Source organism: Crocodylus porosus, unplaced genomic scaffold, assembly GCF_001723895.1.
Source record: "Crocodylus porosus isolate Cpor-Errol unplaced genomic scaffold, CroPor_comp1, whole genome shotgun sequence".
Classification (NCBI taxonomy): Eukaryota; Metazoa; Chordata; order Crocodylia; family Crocodylidae; genus Crocodylus; species Crocodylus porosus.
The window spans coordinates 13,380,758-13,387,879 of NW_017728931.1; the positions used below are offsets into that span (position 1 = coordinate 13,380,758).

The following is a 7,122-nucleotide window of genomic DNA, read 5'->3' on the forward strand; positions in this document are numbered from 1 at the left end:
CCCAGCCCCATCCACCACCTTCCTCCCAAGCCCCCCAGTTGCTGCCCCACCTGGCCCCAGCATCCTGGCAATTAAAAAAAAAAGTCCGCACTTACCGACAGTAGCAGCTGCTGTCAGGGTCACTTGGGCCTATGGCAGAGCTGCCTGGCAGCACAGGGCCCAGGTGACAGCCACAGTGGCCCCAACTGCCCAACAGTGCATGGAACTGCACCATGCTCTGCTGACCCCAGCTGCACCCACTCGATGGGATGGTGGCAGTGTGGGTGCCAGGCAGCTGGGGCCAGGCCCTGCCGCCCCCCGCTGCCCTGTGCTGTGCAGGGGGGGCTCTGCCACAAGACCCCAGAGCCCCTGCTACAGGCAGTGAATACGAGTTTTTTTTTAAAATTTTAAGTGCTGGGAGGCTGGGGCCAGGTGGGACAGCCATCGGGAGGCTGGGAGTGCAAGCAGGGCCTGGGGCTGTGTGGGGTAGCCATTGCGGGGGCTGCAGGAGATTGCAGGGGAAGGGGCCAGGAAGGGCAGCAATCCAGGGACCTGGGGGGAGCAAGCAGAGGTGGGGCATGTGATCCCTGCAAGGGTGGGGTGGTAGTCCCTGTGGGAGCCATGTGGCCCCTGTTGGGGGGGCTGTAGCCCCTATGGGGGGGCTGTGGTCCCTGTGAGAGTCTGTGAACCCTGTTAAGGGGCATTACCCCCTGTGGTAGGGCTGTAGCCCTGTGGGGGGAAGTCTATGAGCTGTGCAGGGGGGCTGTGCCCTGTGTGAGGTAGGGGAACCAACCCTCCTCAGCAGCTCAACCCTGCACAGTCCCTCCACAATCCACCTACACCTTTTCACAAACCCCATGGCCTTCCACATTCCTCCACAGCCACCCACAAAACTAAGGGCCAGATCATGTTCCCCTGAGTCATATGTGGGGGGAGATCACAGAATGATTGAGAAGTAGAGACAGAAGGGACTTCCATAGATCTTCCTGGTTGTGGCCAGGCTACAAGTCAGTGATGGATCTTACTAGTACAGTCATTTATGTAGCCATTGATGGGCTGCAGGACCTTCTAAAAACAACTGAGGTAGCACTGATGCTATTCTTGATTTGGTTCAGCCCCTCGACCTCACCCAGAGCAAGGCTGAAAACATCCAAGATGGCCCTCAGCTATTCTTGACCCTGCTCAGCACACCCTAAATACTGACAGGGTAGGGTAGGTGAAAGTAACACACAAGGGTCACAGCTTTACATGTTCCCAAGTATATCTACTTACTTTTCCTGAACAGTAACTCCAGCACCCACTCATCTCTTCTAATGTTGATCCCTGCTACATTAGGTGAGGGAGGTTGAGCTAGGAGACAATGGAAAGTAATTTGGCTGCACTGGGGTTCTGGAAGAACATTCACTTAAGCATTTGCAGCATGGGTCCTGGAAGGAAACACCAGACAAGGAGTATGTTAATTCAACTGAAAAGCAAAACACAAACTGACTGATTTTAGTTGGAGTTAGGTCCTTAAATACCTTTGAGGTTCTGGCCATAGCAGTACATTCTACAAGGTTGTTCTCAAGGACAGACAAGACTCCTGGGAAGATATTTCTTTTTCTCAGTTCAAGTGATACCATCAATTTAGTCTAACATAAGGTTAGTCAACTTCTTAGAACACTCTCACCCAGGAAAAGTCAGATCAACTTTTGACAGCTCATTGTCTACCACCTTGTGTAACGGAGCTAAAAGGCCCTAGACCCTAGTTAGCAATCTGTGACTAGCAGATTAGCAGTATTCTTCAAATAAACGATAGCAAATCCTAGCATTTAAGTTTGCTTTGTATTCTTTTGTTTAATATTGCCTATTATTATAATCACACTTCTTTTCTGAACTTGGCATCTACTGTTTGTATGTTAGATAGTCCAAACTATACTACAATTTACCAGGAGTTTGACATTGACTGAAAGGTTAGGCTTAATGGAATATTGCAGTGCACTTTATGCTACACAGTATTAGGAAAAGGAAGAAAGAAGAAGAAGGAAAAAAAAAAAAAAAAAGTCAACCAAGGATGTTTTCTTTCCCAAAGAAGACACAATTTTCAATAGATTTAATTTCAAAGACTGGATTTATTTATGGTCCAATTTGAAAACTTTCCTAAATTATTGAACAAATGTGTTTATTGGTTGTGTGAAACCCTAAAACATTCTAAATGTGTGCGCGCGCATGCGCGCGCACACACACACATTAGATAATGCTGTTTCTGGTACATTTCAAAAAGACTTGAGGTGGTGGTTTTCCGCAGTTCACCAGGTTTAATGTTGCATAGCACAGTGTGATTTTTGTAGGTTTATATTGGCCTATATTTATTGAATTTTATTGAAGAACTAGATTTTGTTTACATTTTGGCTGGAATGTTGTGATCCTGTGACCAGACACCCACAAAAACCTTAGTACTTCTGAAAAGTACAGGTTGTACAAAGAGGAGCAATATGCAGTCTATTTAAACTGCTCCAAAGGGAACAGACAGCTATTGAAATTAATGACATCCAAGCAGCCCCCAAATTACCGAGGTTTGGAAGTTTTGCCGCATCTCCCTTCAGGGCAGTTTAACGCACACTTTTGGAAAAGTCCGTTCACCTTTCCAGAATAACCAGAAACAAGGCGTGATATTGGATGAAAAAAAATCTTTGCCAAGTGTAGGTACAGATGGGACCATAGGATCACTGCCTATGCAGTGGTGTTTGCTGCCTGCTGATAGACAGACACTCAATATTCAACTCACACAGAAGAAGGTGGAAAACTGTTCATACTTCAAAATCTCTCAAGGACAACAACAACAACAAGGAAAAGAGTCCTGAAAAAAAATCCTTATTCCTTAAAGTAGCTCTCCCTTCCCCCATCTATTTCTGGCAGACTGCTAGCTGTAGCAAGTAATTAAAGAGGGACTTTCATGCTAGGACAAACACGAGAAGAAATGAAAACATTTAGTATTTTTCTTTGCCAATACATTTCTGAGTAAATATTATTAAAGATACTTTCATTAGAGTCAGTGCTTCTTCTCTTAGAATCCAAATGTCCTTTTCTGTTTAAGCCTTCTAGTCAACCAAGTTGCAATCATCTTCTGTTTGTAAGATCATGGTCTTGCCACAGGAATGACTACGATGTCACACATACCATATTATGACTTAGCTACACAGTTCATCATGAAGAACAGGATAAGGGCAGTGGTGACATTTGCAAAGCTATAAACAAGAGAGGCAGAAAGCATTGTGTGGATACATTGGTATAATCTATTAGAGTCGATAGGATTTATGTGATTTAAAGCAACTTACAATTTGACTTTTATGTCAGTTCACATAAATTACCAAAACAAAGGACATCTTTTAAAGCACTGGCCACGTGAAAAGTACCTTTGAACAGGAATTTTGCCCACAAACAGCAGAATACAATATTGGGCCCTGACAGAATGCCAAATTAGGCCTAACCTATTCTGATTCTTATTCTCCTTTAAGGACTTCCTTGTTTGTAAATTTACAGTATGCTGTGACCTTTCACTGTAATTTAGTACCTCTGCCTGCTTGTGAGCCTCTATTTTGTAGTAGAAAACTGTTTTTAATACTATAGAATCATGCGCCCCAGCTTTGTAAATAAAAATCTTGATGATTTGGGGAAAATTCTATTCTCTAATTAGGCTGCAGTGGCAAACAAGATGTGTAACTGCGTTATTAGCGTATGTGAATTCAGAATAGGAAAACCTGTGAAACTTAGCTTGGGAAAAAGTGTACTGTGCTTGCACAGTAGGTGACTGTTAATATGCCAGATGTTTGCCAGTGTCAAAATACCAAGACCTACCATATAGTTCACTATGGATAGAATTCATTTCTGAGCAGCAGGTCTTCATGAGGCTCATGAATCACTTTAAGGTCCCCTAAAATTCCAGCAAGTGAAACATCACTGGTCTGTAGACATTAGACAGACTGTCTGGTCTGTAACAAATTTCAGCTTTAGAAACTATTGACAAGAAGAGGAAAGACCAAAACCTTCTTAGGTCATAGAAAACTAAAGAGAGTCTGTGAAAGATTAAATTTCTGCTATTTTTCCCTGTAACAGGGTGTCTACAGGGGGCCAATTTTCCCTTGGCCTGCCCACCTGTGTCTGGGCCAACCACCCGCGTTCTCACCTGCACATCTTGTCAAATAATTAATCATCTTAATTAGATGGGAGGCTACCCATTTCTTGCCCCGACACCAGGGGGCGCTATCTGTTCTTCCCCTATACCACAGCCCAAGCCTCGCAGATGGTATTTATAAATTCCTCTTTATGTTGGGGTCTGAACCGCTGTGGGCTTACTCCACTTCTCTCTAGCTAGGCCTGTCAGTCACAAAAAACTATGCTAATCGGGGCTTGGTTCCAAGGCACTAGCTTTCAAAACTCACTCAGGTTTCTGTGCCCTCTTTGGTGCTAGGGTCTGCTCACCCCTGAATACCGTGCCCTCTGTGACGCTGGGGTCTGCTTGCCCCAAGTACTGCACCCTCTCTGGTGCTGGGGTCCCCATGCTGCAGTGGGCCTCCAATGAGGCCTCCTCCTTCCCCAAATAGCCTCAGCCCTGTCCTCCAGATTATTAACATCCAATACAAAACAGGCTTCTATGGCCATACAATGGGAAAATGATAATAAAAATCGGAGAGGCAACACACCTGGTTACTTTAAGCAGTCATGCCTCTGATGCACAGCATGGCGTACTCTTCCAGACGAGACGAGACGAGACGAGACGAGACGTGGCTGTGGCTGTGGCTGTGGCGCCATTGTCATCAGGAGCCCACTTATCTGCTACCCCTCTGGCCTTCTCCACTTGCTATTTATAGGGTTCTGGCCTTCCCCTTCCTGTCACCTGACTGGCTGGCCGGCCTGAGCCTTAACCCCTACCTGACCAGCTAACTGTGACTGGAAGGTTCTAGATTTAAAGGGACCACTCTCTCTTAGTAACAGGGCTAGGGTTCCCTGTTACATTCCCTCATCTTAATACTACCTGAACAAATCTTTTCAATAACATAGAAAAGGTGGTATCCTCACTCCACTGAAATAAATAGGAGTCTTACCATTAATTTTCCTGGAGGCAGGATTTCACCCAAAGAGAGAAGATGATCTGCTAGAATATGATTTTATGATTTAATTTGCATTGAACCCCTTCAGATCAGGAAAGCTGTCCTACTTATTATAATTAGCTGGTGCTACTACATAATCAGAAGAACGACCTTTTTCATTTATCACTGTAACCTAGATAAAACAATGTCTCTTATTTTCAAGGGTTGGGTGTGGATTACAAAAATACAAATGCCCATATAAGAGCCCATCCTGCTGCCGACAAGGAGCCTCATTGAAGCTTATGAATGAATCACGCTGTATAGTAGAAAGAAAATATCAGAAACAGAACACTAAACAGATACAAAAATCAAATTAGATAAACAGTAGCTCAGTCATTTGAAGAGGAGATTTCTGGAAGAATGACCATGGTAGAAAAGAATTAGGTCCTTCCATTGCCACATAAGATATGAGACACAATTAGGGGTAATTTAGCTCCCACTTCACTATGACACTTAACCTTGAGTTTCACTCCCTCCTCATTATGCAAAACATGATGAACATGCTGAAAGTTTAGCACATCTTTACATGCTTAGCCTAAGGCTCCTCATACAGCCCCTATATACACACACATATTTAGTTGAAAACTTTTTCACAGAAAGCTTTCCTTCGGAAAACACTGACCTGACAGCACTTAAACAACGGGAAATTTTTAATAGGATGGATTTTTCATTTCTCAGCCAGCTCTACTGAGGCATGCTAATAGTGATGTAGGGAAAGGGAATTAAGCTCTCATTGTTTCATATTTAATCATTTCATTGGTGACCTTGTTTCTGCAAGGGTTTCCCTTCCTTTCCCTTCCCTTTTCTTCCCTTCCCTTGATGATATTATTAACTAGCCAAAGGCTTTTTGTTTGTTTGTCTGTTTCCAGTGTGGTTGATTAGTAAATATGCAGTGCTGTTTGTATGCTCTATATATTTTTCTTTAGAATGGTAGCAAGTAAGGTATAATCCCATTAACATCTATACAACCCAATATGATACCGTACTAACCAATTAAAATGATAGGAAATCACAGGGTTCTACTCAAGCCTCAGAAAGAACCTTTATACCTGCATAAGTGCATTGAAAAAAAATTATATTGTCCCAAGAAACAAAGCCTTACAATTTGCTTACTAACACCAGCCACAAGAACAATCAGTGTTATTCACCCCAGTAATGAAAATGCATAACCGTATGTGCATGAGTAGACTCACTGATTTTAAGCATGATTTTAATTATTTGTAGGACTGGGGTTTATGATTAAAACATATTCTCGGCATTAATATTTCCAGACAGAAACTGTCTTTAGGAAAAATATTCATAGAAATTCAACCTTCTGGGTGCCAAAATTCTGCTTAACCAAACTCAAGCCAATTTTGGCTTGTTTAATTGGGTGTGAGTTAAAAATATAGCCCATGTCCTGTAAAAACTTAACCAGGTACTAGAAATATAGCAAGCATTTTCACCAAAGCTGAGGCAGGTGTGTGTGTCAGGGTAAGGGGAGGAGGAGCAATTATGCTGACTACTGCAAGGCTGGGGAGAGAAAAAGGGAGAAAGGAAAAGGAGTCTTACCTGCTCCAGCTCTCCTTACTTGGTGTCAGCTGCTCCTGCTGGAGCAGTGAAGGGTCAGGCCACTGGCACTGAAGGACAGGCAAGGGACAGGCTCCCTGGGGGCTGCTCCTGGTACCCCATTTACTGCCCACCCTCTCAGGTGTAGGATTGTGTTTCCCTTGCAAAGCCTCCAGGTGGGTGTCATTCCACCCCTCTCCTCCTCAGCTATGCTACTGCTCATGGGAATGAGCTTGCCGAGCTCCTATGGTGGAGCTGTACAGGACTGTGTCTGCAAAGATTTCTGGGGGGAATTCAGCACTGAGGGCTGGGCTCTGTTTGACCTGCACCATTATGCTATTGACAGGTAAGAAGTTTTTAGCAAGTGACTAGTCCAATTGACTTCAGTGAAATGGCTCCTTGAAGAATGAACATAAATTCTAGGGCTGTGCAAAGCTTCTGGTTGTGATTCAATTCGAAAGAGATT

At 43.8% G+C, this 7,122-nt stretch overlaps 1 long non-coding RNA gene across 1 annotated transcript in view; it reads right to left on the reverse strand.

Annotated features, from left to right (window-relative positions):
• Nucleotides 1-1,257: 1,257 nt before the first annotated feature.
• Nucleotides 1,258-7,122, reverse strand: part of LOC109316292 — a 149,843-nt gene continuing 143,978 nt past the window's right edge. Inside the window, exon 3 of the long non-coding RNA XR_002102797.1 lies at nt 1,258-1,406. This is a non-coding gene — a long non-coding RNA (uncharacterized LOC109316292). The remainder of the gene's footprint in view (nt 1,407-7,122) is intronic.